A 22,881-nucleotide genomic window follows, 5' to 3' on the forward strand; every position below is an offset into this window, starting at 1 on the left:
GTCCCCTGGTGGAATCCAGATTTGATCCAGGTATCCTTTCCTGAAGGCACTTGTCCTCATTTTTTGAAAGAATTCTTCTGAGATCATGGTTTACTTTTCTACCATTCCTACAATATTTGAATCACGGGATGCTGCTTGTGCAAACAGTGTCCCAGAGTCTCTCACTGAATGTGGTGCAGAAGTAAGTGGTGGGCGATACAGTAGTTTGTGAGAGGCACTGACTCATTAGTGAGTGTTCTGGAAATTCTTGCCTGATGAAATCCTTCAGGTGACTATTGCCTGCCTTGCAGAGGAGTTGAGCTGTAAATTGTTTGACTTTGCCAAAATTGAAATTCTTCTCCATCTCTACATAAATACAATTATCAAGCAATTAGGGACCTTTAAATGCTTTATACTTTAAATGTTAAATACTGGGGTGTCTTGTATGTTCAAATTCCACTGAGGTTATGAAGAGACTTTATGGAAGCTTCTTGATCTTGAAGCTTTTCACAGCTTCAGATTTTGATGCACTAATTTCATTGGTGCATTGTTTTGGGTTCCTTGGTTGTTTGCTGAATCTGGACTGCAGAGCTGGAAAGAGAACATTACTTTTCATGCTGATCTGTCATTTTCTCTTCAGTCATGAGATTTATGGAGTACTGTAGAACACTGCTGTCAGTTCTGTTCTCTGGTTACTCTTTCATATGCTGTTGATTTATATTATAGTGCTAAAACAAATGTGGGAACGTTACCAATTTGTTTTGCACTTTGGTGGGTATCATCATGTATTTTTGACAGGAACAATGTTCTGATTGATTCTTTACTTAGTTCAAAAAGTTTTTTAAAACTGTGGAAGATACAGCATAGCTACTGATGCTTGAGTTGCACAGTGTACTCTTTTACTGTATTTAATTGAATTTAGTACTTATATCGCCTTTATACAAGGACTAATATTTCTTTGTCAGTCAAATGCTTTTATTATCAATAGCTACAAATGTCTGCTTGCTTTGAACTAATCTGTCAGATGAAAATTGTTTCAGGGAAGAGCACTAATGGATGTTCTGTGGGTATGAGTGAGGAAGACAGAAATTCCTAATTATGATTCTGATCACACTGAAGCAATTATAATTGCCACTGTTTTCAGTGAAACAAGGGTTTCATTTCCAAGCTGCAGCAGTGAAGCAGATATTTTATTTATCCTTGTTCGTATTTGCCATTTAGTTACCTTCATAAGTGGTATTCTAAGGAAAAAACCATTTGTTGGCTTTGCAGCATGCAGAGGTTCAAAAAGAAGAATTTATATGACAGGTTTCTATTGACATGTCTTATACCCTGTGACAATATCCTTTGTTGCACAAAGCACATTCACAAGTGTTACCCCCTCTACAATTGCACATTTGAAGACAATTCACTCAGCAGGTATTAGAAAATTATAGCCTTGTTTTTTCAGCTAACAGCATGCAAATTCAAGAGAGCATTTTGGAGCTTCTTCAGGGTGTGCTTTATTTTAACAGAAAAAAAAATTGGTAATCATATTTCTTTAGCCACGATGTAAAATGTGGAGATTTTTCTTAAAAATAGCCATGTAACTATATAACTCTCAGAAACAATAATAATTGAATAGTATTCATCCAGTATTTTGTGTAGTACTTTTTAACTGCTAAAGCAAAATTGGATAAAAATGTATAGTACATTCAGCTAGTTCACTGTGCTGCCTGAAGAACCTTTTTGGATGCTAAATGTGCACAAGGATCAGTTCATTATATATTGATTATAAAACTTGGTAAAATTAAAACATATAGAAAATATGTTTAAATTATAAGGGAAAGGAATAAATTGTTTTAAGCTGTTTGTGTGAAGGAAGAAAAGAGCAACAGGTAGCTGTAAGATTTGTATGAACTTCTTCAGTTGGTGCATTATTACAGCATATACCGATTTAAGGGATGAATTACACTTCTGAGTGATCATAGGTTACTGTAAGTGACGTTGAGAAGTTGAGAATTAAGATAGTAGCATTGTAAACAAAAGATAAGGCACCAACAACTTGTCTGGGGAAGAGCTCTGTCGAAAGGGACCCGTGGGTCCTGGTGCACAACAAACTCAGGAGGAGCGAACGGTGTGCTGCAGCAGCCAAGAAAGCCAACAGGACACTGAGTTGAATCAACAAGGGCATCACCAACAGAGATAAATAAGTCATTATCCCACTCTACTCAGTACTTGTCAGGCTACACCTGGAACACTGTGATAAGATTTTGTTCCTGCTATACAAAAAAGCTGTGGACAGGCTGGAGAGGGTCCAGAGAAGGACCACAAGGATGCCCAGAAGACTGGGAAGCCTGTCATATGAGGAAAGGCAGGAAAAGTGAGTTTTTTTCAGCCTTGAGAAAAGAAGGCTTAAGGGAGATCTTATCACCATGTTCCAGTTTTGGGTGGCTACAAAAAAGATGGAGACTTCCTTGATAGGAGTAGTCATATGGAAAAGACAAGAGTAAGGGTTGGAAACTATTCCTGGGGAGATTCCGATTGAAAAAATTTCACAATGAGAACAACCAGATAGGGGAAGGATCTCCCCAGAGAAGTGGTGAGTTCCCTGACACAAGATACTTTCAATCTTAGTATCATAGAATCATAGAATGGTAGGGGTTGGATGGTACCTTTAGAGATCATCTAGTCCAACCGAACTGCTAAAGCAGGCCCACCTAGATCAGGTCACACAGAATCATGTCCAGGTGGATCTTGAAGGCCTTCAAGGAAGGAGACTCCACAACCTCCCTGGGCAGCTGGTTCCAGTGCTCTTGTCACCCTCACAGTGAAATAGTTTTTTTGTATATTTAAATGGAACTTTTTGTGTCCCAGCTTCATCCCATTACCTCTTGTCCTGTTGGTAGATACCATCAAAAAAAGGGATGTCCCAACTTCCAGACACCCACCCTTTATGTCCCTCTTGAACTGAGGAGCCCAGGACTGGACACAGGATTCCAGATGAGGCCTCACCAAGGCAGAGTAGAGGGGGAGCAGAACCTCCCTTGACCTACTGGCCACACTCTTCTTGATGCATCCCAGGATGCCATTGGCCTTCTTGGCCACGACGGCACATTGCTGCCTCATGTTCAGTGTATTATCAACCAGGACTCCCAGGTCTCTCTCTGCAGAGCTGCTCTCCAGCAGGTCAGTCCCCAGCCTGTACTGGTGCATGGGGTTGTTCCTTTCCAGATGCAGGACTCTGCATTTGTCCTTGTTGAACCTCATGAGATTCCTCTCTGCCCAACTCTCAAGCTGGTTGAGATCCCACTGAATGTCAGCACAGCCTTCTGGGGAATCAGCCAGCCCTCTCAGTTTGGTGTCATCAGGGAACTTGCTGAGGGTACACTCTATCCCCTCATCCAGGTCATTGATGAAGATATTGAACAAGACTGGCTCCAGAACTGATCCCTGTGGAACTCCACTGGCCACAGGCCTCCAACTAGATTCTGTGCCATTGATCACCACTCTCTGGGCTCTGTCATTCAGCCAGGCCTTGATCCACTTCACTGTCCACTCATCCAACCCACACTAGTTGAGCTTAGGTCACTTCTAACCTGCTATTCTGTAATATGTATGAACAAAAGAGGAAATGTGAAATTTTAAGTCAAATACCACCTACTATGATCGTGCTTTTTAGGGTGCTTTAATCTTAATTGTGTAAGTACAATAAAGTTAGATAATAAATTTCATTGTATATTATAACCAAAGCAAGTGTCTCATTTCTATCTATTGAAAAAAATCTTTTCTTCAGGCTTTCATATTCCAATACCAGATGATGGGGAAAGATTTCAAAATACAACTGAATTATAAGTAGGCTGGGAAAAGATGGAAAATGGCTTTTTTTTGCATTTTAAATTGTAAAGTTGACACTTGGTATATGCGGTTTACCATCAGTATGCAGAATTCATATGGATTAAACTTTTGAAAAAGAGATGCAATGAGGTGCACTGAGAAAATATAGGTACTCAATTCTGTTCCTTGTGGATTTTTTCTCTAAGTAAGAGTTGTATTCAGTAGTTCAGTGTAGTTCAAGTACTGGCAAATATTTGCTTTGACATTTTTCTTTGTTGTATATATCACATGTAAGAGTGAATGGTAATATTTTTAAATAGCATTGAGAAATATATAAAAAGAAGATAGGCAGTAGGGATACAGGCCATCTCTGAAGAGTCACAGTGTATAGGCAGATGTGAACTGACAATATTGACCCATTGACTTCTGTACTGCCAATAAGTACATTAACTGCCAAAAGCAAGTGAATTTACAACAGATATTTAAAGAGTTTATGGATTTCAAAAGTCATTTCAGGGCTGATTTTACTGCATACCTATCCTCCACAGCTGAAAAGAGAAAAATGCTCATTAATCTTTGCATAAGTCTTGCTACAGTATATTTTTCCTATATGCAGAATTCCTGAATGGAGGTTTCATAGAGAGATATAGGGAAACTATAGCAAGCTGAGTAAATAGAAGTGCCTATTTCAAAACCCCTGTTGCTGAAGAAGTAAGGTGGGATTTCAATGGGCCCTTAAGCTGAGAATTGTAAAACACAATGCACTGAGACTTTGTATGTGCAATTGCCTTCAACCTAGTTCTGGCCTGAGATACCATATTTTTTCTAAGTCAAATACAGGTAAATTCTGTAATCTCTGTGTTACAATGTCTGTTGATAAAGGTGCTTTTTCAGTATGACATACTCACTTTACGTAAGAATTAGTTAGAGAAGATCTGTGCTGTGGTATAATTGTTTTCAAATGTTCAATTCAATCTTTCAGGTAGTTCTGAAAAACTCTTATAAATGGCAGTTTCGCGTTTCTTACACAAAAAAAAACTACTAATGAAATTATATACACTGATGGGAAGACACAAATGTACAAATATGGATATTTTTTGTTGTATGTAATAGCTATTTTGGACATACATGATATATATATTGGAAAGTGATTTTAAAATATCTGCTTGCCATTATGGTTTCTCAGGCCTTCTAAGCATTACTTAGTTTACTGCAGCCTAGGTAATAATATAATAAATGCTTGTTGTTATTACTCATATTAGTTGAAATAAACTCTTATGTTCTAATGGGACAGTAATTCAAATGATAGAAGTAGCTAATGGAGCATGTAATAAAGTAAAGCTTACCAAAAATATTCTGACAAGCATATATACAATGTATGTTAAGTAGCAACATTTTCTCCTTGTTTTCTTGAATCATGTAGAAATAATAGGAATTAAATACAAATTCTTCACAGTATTAACTTGTCCTTCTCTCTGGCAAGCAATAAACAATATGTATTTTCTGCACTTCATAATCCAGGCTAAAATGTAATTTGATGTATATCACGTAGCCATTTTAGCAAAGAAAGTAAATTGTCTCCCAATCAGCTAAATGCTGGCAGGTAGTTTCTTCCAACAGCAAAAAGAGCATGCAGTGGGAGGAAAGATAGTATATGTGTGCAGTACTGGCAGGTTGAAGCTCATATATGCCATTTTTTTTTTTTTTCACAGAGGGATAAGAGTAAAAATAGTATCTGTAAAACTTTTAGCTTCTCAATTCAAAATCTTGAGCTTGCAAATTTTTTTGACTAGCCTACATATTAAAAGAATTAAATGAAAAATATTTTAAATATAAAGTCAAATAATAAGTCTGCTTACTAAATCCAAGCTACTTTAGCAAGAACTATAGACCATATTAATTCCATGTTTTAGGCTTGTACAAAGTGATGGTCAACTATAAAAAAACATAATACTTTTTTTCTAAAAACAGAATCAAGGAACCATGAAGTAATGTTGAACTCTCACCTAAGAAACTCTGTTTCACATTTAAGGAACTATTATTCCCTAGGAAAAAAAAAAAGATTAAGTTAATTTACAAAGTCAGAGAAATGCATGAATGTATACTGCAAAATTCTGCCTCAGTTGCTTAAAATTTTTGTACTGTAGTTGCTTAAGCTAACACATCTTTCTTTTAGAAATGAATATGACTCTCACCATAATGAAAATGTGGTTATGCTCAATTTCTTTGTGCTCTGTGGAGGCAGATGTCTTTTTTTTTTCATCTGAAACTGGCCATAGTACATCTTCAGAGGATAAACAAGTGTTGCTTTTATGACTGTTCCATGCTTTCCAATCTGGAGACATGTGAGAGAAAATAGATTTGGTATATTTGTTTGTAGTATTTCACCATCAAAAATGTTACTAGTAAGGGACTCAGAAGGGGAGAGTTGGGATATGGCTTCATAAAATGTTAATTTCTTTAATTTTAGAAACTTTAGCATATGTTTGGTAATCATACTGTTTCATTCCTATACAACCAAAAATTGATTGCAGGCGATAATTAAAAATTGATATATAAATGACTTTCTAATAGAGAAACATTACTCAGTAGTTCAAGATACTTCATAGTAACCTGTTGAGGCGTTTTTTATGAATAGCTTCTAAGTGTTTCACGTGACTATGTTTTGCAGTAGATCTTTGATTTCAGATAAATAAGTGCACATTTGCATCCTTTACTATTTGTTATTGTGTATGGAGGCACTGCAATTAATTATTCAGCTTGAAAGAATCCCATTTATGAGCATACAAACCCATACATTCCTTGATTAGTTATTTTACAGAATGGAAGACCTTAGCTATCAATTATCCAGTATTTAAGCTACAAAACCACAGAAAATTACAAATTTTTAGGTGTGAGTATTGATGTATATGTACCTGGATTTTTAAGAGATACCTTTGCTTTACCTGAAAGAAGAAGTTTTAAATGTTACTTATGTTTTGGTCAAGTATAAGAAAATTGTTTCATTGATATGGTATCTGCTTGATACACATAGGAAACTCATAATATCTATAATATTTATGGAAATCCTATTCAGTTCTGTCAGACTGATGAGTTTGTAATCTGCAGAAGTACAAATAATTTTAAGATTTTTGAACATGGCTCAGTACACAATTTGCCATTTCATGGTTTTTCAACAGATTTTCATTTTTTTCATTTTCCCTTTATATGTCGTGGTTTCTCAAGCTCTTAACCCGCCCATGATTTAGCATAGTAATAATATATACACATGTTGACACTGACATAAATATGATAAATTCCATTAAGATCTCACATTTGTTCTCAAAATTTCTTAGGAATAGGATACTAGAATCCATTAAGAATGCAGATAAACACAATTTAAGAAATTAGAGCTCTTAAAACAAACAGGTACCTTAAAAAGTCTTTTAGTTTAGCTTGGTGATACAGTTGTCACTAAAAGATTCAGACAACTTTCCAATTAAATGGATGATAACATTGACTTGATTGCTGGCTATGTAAAAAATCTATACCTTGAATAGGTTAATTTTGAAAATGAGAGCAATTGCTTACCTTTATTATCTGTCACCTAAACATATGCTACAAATACAGTGTATGTACAGTATTTTTTTATCAGCCTTTCTCCATCTCTCATCTTGTTCAAAAAGAGACTCCTTTTTATTTTAGATTGTACATGCTGCATTGATAGAATTAATAAGAGAAGCCCTGCTGACAGGCATCCCTAAATGCTATATATACAGAGACCACTACAGCAGCAAGTGTTGGTCAAAGATCTGTAAGTTCCCTTTGCTTATAATCTGCTGCAAGCTACTAGTTAAATTATAGCCTTTAGAAAAGTTGCAGCCAAACTCCTCAATGAGAAGAAAGTCCACTTGTTTAAATCTGACCCCTTTTGCAATTAATTACTGTACATCCTTATTGTGGGATTTTTCAGAGTTTCTATATAGCTGTCACAGATAAGTTTTTACTCAGTACAAAACTTGTATGCTATGAAGAAGTTTTGACTGCTTGTTTGTTTTTAGCAAGGAGAAAAATATTTTGTCTATTAAGTGAGGTGAAAATTAAAGGAAAAAAAGCTTTATGAAACATAGTAACTGATTCTTTATATTTCTTGGTACACATAATTACATTAAACTGTGATTCATGTTCTCTTACTGTCATCTGGTAATTACCTTCCTGTCTTAACTTAGTCTTGTGATTATTGACTGTATGATTGAAGCCTGGTATTGGGTCACCTTGTGCTGGACCAGGGTGTTGTGATCCTGGAACAGGTACAGCATTATAAATGTTCAGGCGTTGGAGCGGAACTCTGTAGTCTTTCAGCTCTGAATTGCTGCAGTGAAAATTCAGTGTCCTCTCCTCTCTGAACCTGTCACACCCAACCAATTGCATTTGTAAAACAAATTTTGTAAAAAGTCTAATAATCCTGCAATTCTTGGTATTACTTAAAGAGACTTTCCTCAATATTAATCCAGTTTTTATTCACAAGAGCATCTACTAACATTATTAGGGGCCTTGGGTTTTGACAGTCATTTTTTTCTCACTTCATTGAGACTAAAATATACTTCTGCTGAAGTCTTGACTTATTCCTGTGCTCATACTTTCGTTTGAGTGAAAACCACACTTGCTTGTCTCCATGCCACACAGTTAATTTATGAGAAAACTAACTAGTCAGTGGCTAACTGACTGGAAGTGCATATAATGAGAGTGATGTTAATCATAAGGGAAGTGAAGGCAGATTTTGATATTAGGCTCAATATCAACTTGCCAGTGAACAGGACCCTTAGAAGACTTCTTACTCTTGACTGTCTACACTTTTACTTGATTTATCAATATTCTCTTCCATCTGTAGACTTCATTAATATGATTCTGTCTTTCAGCAAAAGATAATTTTAAAAAAGCTTCTTTGCTCATATCCCTCTCTCCCCATCTATGCACTGTGATTTTCTTTACAGAACCTAGTGTGACCAGTGTTATGAGAGAAAAGCAAAATCACAAAGAATCGGAAGTAATGGATGCCAATATTAGACTGTGTGTTTGTCTTAGTTGCTAAGACAGGTTACTTCTCTAGATGTCTGAAGTTAAATATGCATTGTAAGGCCATAAATAATAAAATTAATATGAGTTTTAATGCAAACTAATAGGCACTATTAAAAAATCTGATGAACATTAAGATAATTTTTTAATTCATTACTTCAAGACAGAAAAAAGTATTTTATGGAACTGATTAGTGAGTACATTAAAGTGCAATAAAAACACAAAAACTGTAAGTAAAATTTTTAATTTTTAAAAGTTGCATTTGAATATGGAAATTACAAGTCCTATTGCTGAAATTTAGGGAAAAAAACAAACCAACTTTGGCAACTTTTTGCGACCTGATCTAGGTGGAGCTGCTTCTAGAGGGGGGTTGGACTAGATGATCTCTAAAGGTCCCTTCCAACCCCTACCATTCTATGATCTTCAGCCAGCTGTCCATTAACACCATCAGGTTCTTTTCTGCTGGACAGCTTTCCAGCCACTCTGCCTCAAGCCTGTAGTGTTGGTTGGGATTGTTGTGGCCCAAGTGCAGGACCTGACACTTGGCCTTGTTAGACCTTATGCAGTTGGCTTCAGTCCATCTATCCAGCCTATCCAAGTCCCTCTGAAGAGCCTTTCTGCCCTCAAGCAGGTCTATGTATCCACCCAGATTGGTGTCATCCACGAATTTACTGAGGATGCACTCAAACCCCTCATCCAGATCATTGATAAAGACGTTAAACAAGACAGGCCCCACCACCAAGCCTTGTGGAACACCACTGGTGACCTGATATAAGTCTCACTGTCTCCTTTTGTAGCTGTTCTACTTTATCTCTGTAATTAATCACTCATTTGGTACTGTATTCCACGAATGAAGATTCTCTGGGAACATGGATGAGACTTATTTATCCTGATTGCTCACGTGCTATTTTCAGGTAAAGTGGAGACTTGAAAAACAGTGAGTGCTTTGGTCACCAAGCTATAGATTCCTTTATGGCTGGATCTGTCTTTGTCTTTTGAGAAAGACTGTGCAAGATGCGATGTGTAATGGCAAAATAGATTTAAATTTTTTTTTAAATTTATGAAGTGGAGAAACTCTTTTGCATTATGAAATTACCTCTAGGTTTAAAATCCTTCATGCACAAGATACCTTTATGCAAATGGTATCTGAGTTAAAACCTTCCAGTTGCTTGATGAAGAGACAAGTCTATTGCTGCTAAAGGTATTGTGAACATTTCTCCTCATTAGTCACCAAATTTGCTCAGGAAGTTGGGAAGCATGTATCCCAACAATGACACCAAATGTTTGTAGTAGGCCCTTTGAGAATTTACCTTTCTGTTCTGCATATTGATCTGCTTTTCCCACAGTAACCAACCATTAATTTAATCTGCCCTTAGTGAGAATCTTACCTAAGCACTCTGAGCTTCCCTTATAGTCAATACAGAAACACAGGCAATTTTAGAGTAATTTATCTAATTCTTGTTACACATCAAGTTTAGATTGAGATGAATTGTACCATAGAAATGCTTGTTCTCTTCATAGGCCATAAAAACTCGATTCTGAGTAAACTCCCAGAAAATATTCTTCCTATCAACATGAAGATGAAATAGGCATAGACCGTACTTTTGTTGCAGCTATCTATTTCTAAAAGCAAGTGCAGTATGCGAAAGATACTTTGGATAACTTCTTGAGTCAGTCTTTAATCTAAGGAAACCCATTGTATTTCTAAAGTGTATTATATGTAGCAAGGAAATCTGGGAAACACTCTTAAACATATTACAGACTGTTTATTCTTCTTTCTCCTTCTTCACACTTTGTTCTCTTTAAGCACTGAGAAGGACTGTTTTTAATCGATGCACTACTTACTATGTAGGCACAGGTAGGAATGAGTCTTTTCATATAATCTTAAACAGGTTGCTGCATCCAGTTTACCTAACTTCAGATACTTAAAAGAGTTTACAAAACATATATTTCTCTTCATGCTTCAGAATACACAATCATAAGTACACTTTATTTACTGTGCAGAAATTAGCTTATTTGTGGTAAGCTATAGCCCCTGAGCAGAATAGGTGGATATTATGTTCAAATGAAGTACATCTCAACATACTGCAGGCACTTTGAGGCACTTCTAAGAGGACCTCCACAAAATATTGAAAGAAAAGTTAATGTTGGGAATTAAGAATTTCAGTCCATATTTGTGACATGAAAGACATCATGTCTTTCAAAGGCTGATATTATCCAACAAATAACACAGGAAAATAATAAATTTACTAACTTTGTTTGAAAGTGTGTTTCCATGAAACAATGAAGCAAAATAGTGGTGCTATTGTGCATATATCAAACATTACAACAATCAATTTTATGCTGCGCAACATTTAATTTACTAATTATAATTGTGAAGAATCACAGAATGGTAAGGGTTGGAAGGGACCTCTAGAGATCATCTAGTCCAATCCAACTGTTAAGCAGGTCCACCTAGATCACGTCACACAGGAACATGTCCAGATGGCTTTTGAAAACCTGCAGGGAAGGAGACTCCATACCCTCTCTGGGCAGCCTGTGCCAGGGCTCCCTCACCTGAACAGTATAGTTTTTCCTTAAGTTTAAATGGAACCTTTTGTGTTCCACCTTTTTTCCATGAATACCTTGTCCTAATCATTGGACACTACAGGAGAAAGTGATGCCCCATTCTCTTTAACATCCATTTTTAAATACTTGTAAGTATTAATGAAGTCCCCCCTCAGTGTTCTCTTGTCCAAACTGAAGACCCCCAGTTCCTGCAGCCTTTTCTCATATGAAAGATGTTCCAGTCCTCTGATCATCTTGGTGGCCCTGTGCTGGACTCTCTCCAGAAGTTCCTTGTCCCTCTTGAGCTGAGGAGCCCAGAACTGGACACAGGACTCCAGATGAGGCATCATCAAGGCAGAGGAGAGGGGGAGAAGAACCTCCCTTGACCTGCTGGCCACACTCGTCTTGATGCATCCCAGGATGCCATTGGCTTTCTTGGTCACGAGGGCACATTCCTGGCTCATGGTTAGTTTATTATTAACCAGGACTCCCAGGTCCCTCTCTGCAGAGCTGCTCTCCAGCAGGTCAATCCACAGACTGTACTGATGCATGGGGTTGTTCCTTCCCAGATGCAAGACTCTGTATTTGTCCTTGTTGAACCTCATGAGGTTCCTCTCTGCCCAACTCTCAAACCAGTTGAGATCCTGCTGAATGGCAGCACAGCCTTCTGGGGAATCAGCGAGTCCTCCCAGTTTGGTGTCATCAGCCAACTTGCTGAGGGTACACTCTGTCCCCTCATCCAGGTCATTGATGAAGATGTTGAACAAGACTGGCCCCAGAACTGATCCCATGGAACTCCACTGGCCACAGGCCTCCAACTCAATTCTGTGCCATTGATCACCACCCTCTGGGCTCTGTCATTCAGCCAACTCTCAATCCACCTCACTGTCCACTCATCCAAGCCACATTGCTTTAGCTTTCTGATGAGGATGCTGTGGGAGACAGTGTCAAAAGCCTTGCTGAAGTCAAGGTAGATGACATCCGCTGCTCTCTCCTCTTCTAGCCAGACAGTTATACTCCCATAAAAGGCTATCAGGTTGGTCAAACAGGATTTCCCCTTGGTGAATCTGTGTTGAGTCCCTCCGATAACTATATTTTCCTTCATATGTTCAGTGGTAACATTCAGGATGAGTTGTTCGAGGGATGGAGGTGAGGCTGACTGACTTGTAGTTTCCCAGGTCCTCTTTCTTGCCCATTTTTGAAGACTGGAATGACATTGGCCTTGCTGCAGTCCTCAGACACCTCACCAGTCCTCCATAATCAATCGAAAATGAGGGAGAGTAGCTTAGCAATAACATCAGTCAGCTCCCCCAGCACTTGTGTATGCATCCTGTCAGGATGGAAATAAAATAAAGATTTAATTAAAAATATATACATTTTTTCTTAGTTTTGCTTGGTCTTGAAATAGGTAAAGTATGGAAAACTTCAGTAACCCTGAAATTTCAAACCTAGTCACTGAGTAAGTTTATCATCTCCCTGCATAGCACAAGGTTGTATTGTTTGGACGTTAACAATTGAAGTGTGGAGTTCTTCAATAAATATTTCATAGCATATAGAACGTGAGGCACTGCCTGGCATGTGAGAAGAAAATCTGTTCTCCCCCAGCCACAGTATCCTCTTTTTTCCTCTTGAAATCAAGAAAATGGATGAAACTGAGAATGGCTTCCTTTCCTTATAAAGATAAGCCATCAAAATTTTCGTTGCATACTCTAAGCATGAAAGAACAAATTAGCCATAACAAGTAAACACAGGGAACATGAATAAGAATTTTTGTTTGTTTGTTTGTTTCTTTTTAATGTTTTAGGGCCTTTAGCCAAATATTCTAACGTCATGCTGTGTGAAAAGAGATGTTTCTTTGCTTGCTGTGAGATGTTCCAAGTTTGGAAGAGGTTGCCACTAAGAAAAAAAAATGATGAAAGAATACATTAGCATGAATAACTCAATATTCTCTTGTGAGGAAAGAAAAGGAAGTTATTTACATATAAAATAAAAAAATTACACTTGAGCAGTGGATAAGTATCTAATATCAGATTGAAAAGGGGCCAATTTTAGACTAGTGCATGAGAAGTTTGCATGTGAATTCCTTACTTATAATGAAGGCAGTTAATCGCAGCATTCAGTGCTCAATGACCTAGCAGTGCATACATTGACATCTGTGAATGGAAACAAAATTATGCAATTGTCTAACAAATTGAATTTTAAACTTGATATCAGTTAAATATCTCATTAATAAAGACTAAGATAGTAGGTATTCAGTGCTGCATTAGAAGAAGTATAAATAAGACCCTGTGACAAGAGTAGAAGCTGTGGCTTCAGGGAAATATTCTCAGCTCCAATTTTAAATTGTACTAGTGGCTGCACAGCAGTGATTGAAGTTGGAACAGCCCAAAGAGCAGCATGATTGACAGTGCTTCTGTCTGTCCATCATCCAGAGGCTCCACAGTTTGTCTATGTCTGCTTTCATTTATTTATTTATTTATTTATTTTTTTAATCCAAGGTTTCCTGCAGCTTTTATCTCAACTTGGGGCTTAGATGACCGCTTTTATGTTTTACCTATCTTTTTTTCCTGGTCTTGTTTTAGATTTCCCATCCATGATCTTCCCACATCTCCCAACATATACTGCTTTGCCATTTTTTTGTTAAGAGTGATTGTCTTTTAAACATGAGTATTGTGAGTCAACAGTTGAGAAGATGTGGACCTGGAAACGGAAAAGCAGGAAACACATCTGAAAGGGAGAGCTAATTAACTAACAGGAATTCAAATCTATTTTTATGTGGATCTTAGGGGAGGTCTAGTTTAAAGTATACAAAACATTTAAAGAACACTTTTTCTACGTTAAACAAAGTAATGATAGAAGGATTCAATGAAAAAAAATAGAACGCCCCAGGCGAGAAATTCTGAATTGTCCTTAAAATATTGCTCTGAAATCCCCCTTTTCAAATGCTGTGCTTCTCCCACTCCTAAGGTGGGAAAGAGCGGACAAGCAAAATATATATTATAGTCATCACAGGACTACGTTATACCACAGATAACCAAAAATATGCAATACCAAATAAACTATAAATAGGAGATGTAGTTCCTACAGAATTGGGTAAATAATTTATGCAATTATTGAATTAGTTATTTTAAATTTTAAGATAAAGCACTAATTTCTAAAATAATAAGGCACACAGTGATTTGTTTCATGAAAGCTGATTTCCAATTTTTTTTTTTTTTTTTTTTTTATTTCTGCAACCACTAATCATAGATTCTCTCATTCTTTTCATAAAGGCTTTGCCAAAAGGAAAGCTTGTCAACTTTAGCATTTCAAGATATAGCGCACAGACAGGGAAAGTTCAGATCCTGTGTCTTGTCACAGGATGGAGGGAGGACTTTTTCTGCATCCAGTCCGAAAAGTCTTTGCAAGCTTACAACCACAAGGAAGAACTGATAATATCTTCTCAGTAGGAATGCACTGACACATACTTACTTTACATGGTTTTACACTTGCACATTCAAACTTTATTTTGTATGCTCAGAGATATTGCTCATGTTTAAGAAGGCTGCCTAAAAGCAGGATGAAAGTGCTTAGTGAAAGATTTATCTAAAAGTATCTATCTTTTTTTCATGGCAATGATATTTTAGGAATGAAATTAGTACTTTAAAAATGCTTATTTTGCTTGTTTTACATATTTAGTATAAGCAGAAGCATTTGACATCACATTGTAAAGTGAATTATGATGTATTATGATGTACAATATCGATTTGAGCAGACAGAGTTTTGAGTTATTGAATTAACAATTTGAAGTTTAATTATCATAAGAAATTATGCTTGATTTTTCAAGTGGACAGCTATAAAGATCAATACCATAATACATCTTTGCTAATTTTAATAGTCTTTACTACCTGTATTTACATGGTGTATTGGTTAGTATGAAGGTTATACACAGTTTATTCATTGCAGAATTGATTTTTAAAAACTTCACTTGTTATTGTACCACTGCTTTCAAATTTTATATCTGAAATAGCTTAATTGGTCAAGCATGTCAGTAGTTCATAAAACTGTATTTCATTTGAGAAAAACACATGTGGAGCGAATAAATGCATTACACGATTCAGGGCATGCTGTATTAATGAAGGCATCTAAAAAGCCACAAATATCAGAAACACAGATCTAAGCTGCCTGAAATGTATTTAGTTGGACTCATTTCAACTCAGTTTAGCTCATTGTTTTTTCAAAGAATGGAAATTTCACATTCTATCATAATTCAGCGTGAGTGAGTTGAATTAAAAACCTTACTCAGATAGACAGCTATTAGAAGCAAGAGACTTGCTAAAAAGATATTTCTGCTTTTAAAAGTACCACTTAATCTCTGTTTTATTGTTTGTGAAAAATAGTGTTTTCCTTAATAGGTATTCTCTTGTTAAATGTTTTCATGTTCGTAAGTTTGTCAAGGGTCTCCAAGTGGAAGCTGTAGAAGTGTAAAATATTATTAGTACAGGCAAGTAAATTAATTTTACTCTTCCCATATCAGGATTTACAAATCTACGATGAAGGTGTTTTCCTCTGGTGAAAGTACTCTGAGATCCTGTTTCCAGAGTGCTCACAGTCCTTTTTAGAAGGCTCTTTTCAAAATGCTGGTTCTGCAAATCTGTATTTTTTTAGCATCTTTTAACTTTATTTATGCTTAAAGGTTTTTAGAGCCTTGGGCTCATAATCCAAGAGAAGCAAGCTGCCAGTACACGTGGAGCTTCCACAGCTCAGCAGTAAGACAGTCTAGTATGTGCTAAATCAAGCCTTTTGTTTGCAATTGTAAAGACATATCCAATGAGGGCAGCTGTACTAACACTGAAGTGACGTTTATGGGCAATAAAAGACACACTTTTGACGTAACAGCTCTTGGATCTTTGACAGAGGGAATAAAGTGGATATAGAGCAGTAAGTATATTACCTCACATCAAATGAATGCATACAGCAGAGACATTGAGGCTAGCTACAATGGTCCTTGACTATAAGATTATGAAGAGATAAGCATGTAACTGGAAAATATCTTCTTGTTGCCTCAGTGAGTCGTGCAAATGTTGCTCTCTCCTGCTACTTCCTACTGTTAGCAGTGCCCCAATACTACCAGAAGAAAGATTTCATAACAGAGCCAAAGCTACTCTCAGATTTTCTGAGATCATTAAGAAAATAGGTGAATATTTGGATCTCATGTTTCTCTTTTCTTCCACCGCAACTACTTCAATTATTTGTCCATCTTACATCTCTCCTAAGACAACTGATCAGAAATAGACATGCTGTGAGAGTGAATGAACCCTTGGACATGTTGGAACGTAGCCCCATTGTCTTGGGATTGCCTGTACATTTTTTTTGTAATCCTGGAGGGCAAAATTCTTATATTGTAGTTTGTTACATCAAGTTTATGCTGGAGTGAATTTCAGAGCCAAGTTCAGAGCAGATTTGCAAAGTCAGCTGGTGCAACTGAAGACAATATGAATTTGTTTGAAACAGTTTTGAGGGAAACTTGATAAGAAGCTGTCAGATCAGCTTCTGTGAGCATAAGGCTGGGAAAGAAACAATTGTATACAAAGCGTGTGGTACAATGCTACCAAGGTTTTCAATCTTACATGATAAGCACATCAGATTATTTTTGAACTGCATTATTGTAGAGACTGAAATAAGTCCAAGATACCATAGAATGATTTGAGTTGGAAGGGGCCTGAAAGATCATTTAGTTCCAAGCCCCATGCCATGGCCAGGGACAGCTTCCACTAGACCAGATTCCTCAAAGTCCCATCCAACCTGGCCTTGAACACATCCAGGGATGGGATATCCACAACCTCTTTGGGCAACTTGTTCCAGTGCCTGATGACCTTCACAGGGAAGAACTTCTTGCCTGTATCTAAATCTACCCTCTTTCAGTTTGAAGCCATCACCCCTTGTCTTTTCACTACGTGCCCTTGTAAACAGCCCCTCTCCAGTTTTCTTGTAGGCCTCTTTAGGTACTGGAAGGCTGCTCTAACGTCTAGCTTGAGCCTTCTCTTCACCAGGCTGAACAACCCAAACTCTCTCAGCCTGCCTTCATAGGATAGCTGCTCTAGCCCTCTGATCATCTTTATGTCCCTCCTCTGGACTTACTCTAAGAGATCCATATCCTTCTTGTGTTGAGAGCCCCAGAGGTGTACGCAGTACTCCAGGTGGAGTCTGGTGAGAGCAGAACAGGATAGGAGAATCACCTCCCTTGATCTGCTGGGCACACTTCTGTCCATGCATCCCAGGTTATGGTTGGTGTCCTGGGCTGCAAATGTACCTTGCCATGTTATGCTGAGCTTCTCATCAACCAACACTTCTATGTCGTTCTCCACAGGACTGGTCTTAATCTGCTCATCACCCAGACTGTTTTTGTGCTTGCAATTGCTCTGACATATGTGCAGAACCTTGCACTTGGCCTTGTTGAATATCATGAGGCTCAAATGGGCCCACTTCTCAAGCCTATCAAGGCTCTCTGCATTGCATCCCTTCCTTCCAGTGTGTAGACAGCACCACACAGTTTGGTGTCATTGTTGAACTTGCTGAGGGTGCCCTCAATCCCACTGTTTATGTTGCCAACAAAGATGTTAAACAGCACCAGTGTCAATACTGACCTCTGAGGAATGCTACTAATCACTAGTCTCCACATGGATATCAAGCCATTGACTGAAACTTTCTGAATGCGGCCATCCAGCCAATTGCTTCTCCACCAAGTGTTCTGTCTATCAAATCCATGTCTCACCACTTTAGAGACAAGAATTTCATGCAGGACAGTGTCAAATACTTTTGATATAAAGATATAAAGTAGTTTAATCACTCAAATTTTGCTATCCGCAGTTTATCCACAGTGTAACATTCAGCCTGAGAACATTCAACATAAAAGTTGTTTGAAAGTTAAACTATGACATTTACCTCAAGTTTTGCTAAAACAATATCTTCAAAGGTTGTTTTGGAAGCATGGCAAACATGTAGGAAACCTCCTTTAACTTCTTATAAAGTTCACTTAACAATCCAAAGAATGTATTTTTCAATATTTTCCAATGAGAACCTGTTTTTCAGGTATTTTGTGATACTTCTTATCCTAATTTCTCTGAATTTATGAGAAAGCTAAACATAAAAATGGATATTACTGAAGATGATGGGGGGGAGGGAGGGGTATAGATTATAGTATGATTGAGCCAGATAGAATGCTTCTGATAGGGATGGCCTTAGATCTCAACCTGCCATATTCCTACTTTACACTGGTAACTGAAATTTAGTTCAAATCATTATAAAAGAACTAAAGAATCACTGAGAGTTTTTTGCCAGTAAAGAGAATTGCACAGATTTTTTTGATGCACCCCTGGATTGGTGCAAGGCAATAAGGCAAAGTGTTCATTTGGAAACTGAGGGCAGAGGAGGACCAGGACCACATTTTCCAGTCAAAATATAGAGTCGTATCAGAGTTGTAACTCAATAAAACTAAGCACACTAGCTATTCTTCACTGATTTCTTACTCTTACTATAAACCAAATGTTAGACACTTTTTTTTTTCAAGTAGTATAAGTTCCTTTGCCTAAAGGCACACTGTGGTTAAGCCTGTGAAGGTATTTTGCAGACAGATAAGAGCTGTAGTCTGCCCACACTCTGAGCCAGCAGGAAGCTTTGTAGTAACATACAGTGCCATGCTGAGAACAACCTAATTGCCCTTACTGACAAGCAGATTGGACTCTACTCATCACACGGAGATGTGATGCTGCCAATGCTGAATGCGGGCGGAATGAACTAATACTTTCAATCTCCTGTGAACAAATCAAGTGTTCTTACCCATCTAGTTAGTAGGGAATGCTCTAAATTCACATGGTGATTTACCGTACTTTTAATTTCTCTGGGTGATGAACCCTAACACAATCAATCTACTTCTTTTGTGTTCTAATTTGTGGTGGTGGTGAAGTGAGAACGATTGTTTAAATCAGCAAACTCTGAATTTTGCCCCGAATAAGAGTAAGCCATGTGCAAAGGAGACAAATAAATCTTTTCCACATACATTGGGATTTCCTTTAGACTCATCTTACTTAAAAAGTAATTTACATATAAGAATAACTCAATTACAGTACAAAGAGCAATAAGCAGAAAAATGAAAGGATCAAGGTAAAATGGATGAAGATAAGAAAGGGGGATTTGCTTTATTCACCAAATGCACTTTCTTTTTCTGCTTGTGATTTTGCATGCTAAAAATGGTCACTTTAAATTTTAGTCACTACATTATTTTTATTAGACATGGATTTCACTAACAAATGAGGAGATGAGGACGTAAGTTGTCTTATTTCTTGCCTCATCCAGGAAATGATCTGTCACTAAAATCATCACAGAAATGCTTGTGATTCCAATTAAAAACAAACCTATTAGTATGGTTATTCAATTCACAACCATTTATATTAGCTCTCCAACCCTGTTCGTGCACCCTGTGGTGCATATCCAACTCAAGCAAGAAGCTAGCATATCAAACTTTATTGATTTTTCTCTACTAAAGAAGAGTAAGTTAGGTAGTTAAAATAATTTAAGTATGATGAGTAGAAAATAATTGGAGAGTATCTTTTAGGAAGAAAAAATTCCAGCATGAATCAATATATCTCTTATTCATCACTGACACAGTGTTAGAGGAATACATTTGAACCTCGAAATTTGAATACTTATGGATTCTGCTTTTTAAATTCCTCAAAGAGAACTAAAGACACAATAGCTCCTAGGAATCTATCTGTCCATTTGAGTTATTTTTGTGCTATTGTAACTGAGCTAAATTACTTCCCCTAGTCCACCATTTAGAGAAGACTAGTGACTTTGGTTTTGTAAGCAGAAAATAAATCTTAAATAACAAAACTTTTGTGGAACTAATATTTTCTTCCCAATTTTGATGGAGAATTTGAAAAGATTCCATAATGGGTGATTAGCAGTAAGCAGGTAAATCAAGCAGGGCTAATAGGTATTGGTAGGAGTTCTCCAATATCTTGCAGTAGACCTAATACTTTTTCTCTCTATTCCCACATTATCACTTGGACTGTCTTTCTCCTAAACACAGATGAATGAATGCCAGGAGGTAATCTTGATCTCCAATAAATATAAGGCTCTTCTTTCCCTTTGCTGATACAAAGTCCATGGAGAAAATACCAAAGCTTATTCTATGGCAAGGTTTTTGACTTTGAGCCATTGACTTCTTATTTTATCTGAGGTGGGAGCAGCATTCTGCTCTAAGGATCTATCCACAAAAATTTATGAAGTAGAATCATAGAATTGTAGCATCATTGAATCATTATGGTTGGAAAAGACCTTTAAGATCATCAAGTCCAACCACTAACCTTACACTTCCAAGCCCATCACTAAACTAAACCATATCCCTCAGCACTTCATCTATGTCTTTTTAAAATATTTCTAGGGATGGTGACTCCACCACCTCCCTGGGCAGCCTGTCCCAGTGCTTAACTACCCTTTCAGTTAAAGACTTCTTCCTACTGTCCAATCTAAATCTCCCCTGGAGCAACTTGAACCCATTTCCTTGTGTCCTACCATTCATTACTGAAGAGATCAACCCCCACCTCACTACAAGTGAGGTACCCTTCAGGTACTTGTACAGAGTGATCATATCTCCTCTCAGCCTTCTCTTCTCTAGGTTAAACATCCTCAGCTCCCTCAGTTGCTTCCCATAAGACTTGTTCTCTAGATCCTTCACCAGCTCTGTTGCCTGTCTCTGGACACACTCCAACACCTCAATGTCCTTCTTGTAGAAATGAACACAGTATTCAAGGTGTGGCCTCACCAGCACTGAGTACAAGCGGAAAATCTTCCTTCGCCCTGATGGTCACACTATTTCTGATACAGGCCATTGGCCTTCATGGGCACCTGGGCACACTGCTGGCTCATCTTCAGCTGACTGTTAATTAACACCATCAGATTCTTTCCCCAAGACAACTCTCAAGTCACTCTGTCCCAAGCCTGTAGCGTTGCATGGGGTTGTTGTGGCCTAAGTGCAGGACCTAACACTTGGCCTTGCAATTGGCTTCAGTCCATCTATCCAGCCTGTCCGAGTCCCTCTGAAGAGCTTTCCTGTCCTCAAGCAAGTCTACACACCCATCGAGCTTGGTGTCATCTGTGAATTTATTTAGAGTGCACTCAAACCACTCATCTAGATTCGTGAGTTTAAAAGTGGGTAAATTGGAATTGGAAATCTAATTCCAACAAATAATCTCACTTAGGGAGAGAGAATTGTTGCTTTTTTGGGTTTTTCATCTTGCAAGATGGAGAGCTTTTAGAAAATAGGTAGAAATTCTGATAGAATCATAGAATGGTACGGGTTGGAAGGGACCTTTGGAGATCACCTAGTGCAACCCCCTGCAGAGGCAGGTCCACCTAGATCAGGTCTCATAGGAACGTGTCCAGGCAGGTCTTGAAGACCTCCAAGGAAGGAGACTCCACAACCCCTCTGGGCAGCCTGTGCCAGGGCTCCCTCACCTGAACAGTGAAATAGTTTTTTCTTCTATTTAAGTGGAACTTTTCGTGTTCCAACTTCATCCCATTACCCCTTGTCCTGTTGCTAGCTATTATAGAAAAAAGGGATGTCACAACCTCCTGACACTCACCCTTTAAATATTTGTAAATGTTAATAAGATCTCCTCTTCTCTAGACTAAACAGCCCCAGGTGTTCAGCAGATATCAAAGCCTGGCAACTGATAAGAAAAAGCAGTAGACAGAAGCAAAAGGAACAAACTTTCATACCCAGAAAATTTCTTCCATACAAGCTTCCATCCTTACATCTAGTGATTCCAGATCTAAAAGAAAAAAAACAAAAAAGGAAAATATTTGATTTCTTTTTCTTTACCTGATGAGCTGCTTTGGTTTAGAAAAAACTTTTTCACACAAAATGAAAATTTAAATTCTTTTCCATTTTCAGTTCTGCAGAAATTTTTAGCCAGTATAATAATTTAAGTTTCCACATTGACCAGAAGTACAGTTTTTATCATCTTTCCTTATTATATTTCATTTGTGAAAGTTTGTATCAATTTGCATCATAAATTTCTGAAAAGTTTATTTTAATCATAAACAGCATGGTCAAATAAAATGTGACAAGCAGACTACCTTAAAACTGAAAGATCTTGCTGTAGTGACAGATGGGGAAACATTTAAGCTATAGCTCTTAGTATGTAAAATGAGGCTTTCTACGTTATCTCTAGACCTTGGTTCCTAATGATTATACTTTTTTTTTTTTTTTTTTTTTTGTGGAAGGATCATTCTGAGTTCTCTCAGTAGTCCTGGATCCATCGCTATGAAGTGCTTTGAACAGAAATGAATTGCTAACCATCTTTACGTTCTCATTTTCTGATATATGACATGAAGACTTTTGTTCTCCACTCTCTTAATGTGTGGAAAAAGGAGTAAAAGAAGCACCTTCTTTCCTCAGCCTTTGGTTTTGCTTCAAATCTTTGAAGTGTAAACAAAAGC

The 22,881-nt window shown here is 37.4% G+C and overlaps 1 protein-coding gene across 1 annotated transcript in view; it reads left to right on the top strand.

Annotated features, from left to right (window-relative positions):
• CSMD1 (CUB and Sushi multiple domains 1) overlaps window positions 1–22,881 on the top strand; it is a 1,065,186-nt gene that overhangs the window by 220,884 nt on the left and 821,421 nt on the right. The gene's annotated exons all lie outside the window — the stretch shown is intronic.

Source organism: Colius striatus, chromosome 2 (genome assembly GCF_028858725.1).
Source record: "Colius striatus isolate bColStr4 chromosome 2, bColStr4.1.hap1, whole genome shotgun sequence".
In the NCBI taxonomy this organism is placed as follows: domain Eukaryota; kingdom Metazoa; phylum Chordata; class Aves; order Coliiformes; family Coliidae; genus Colius; species Colius striatus.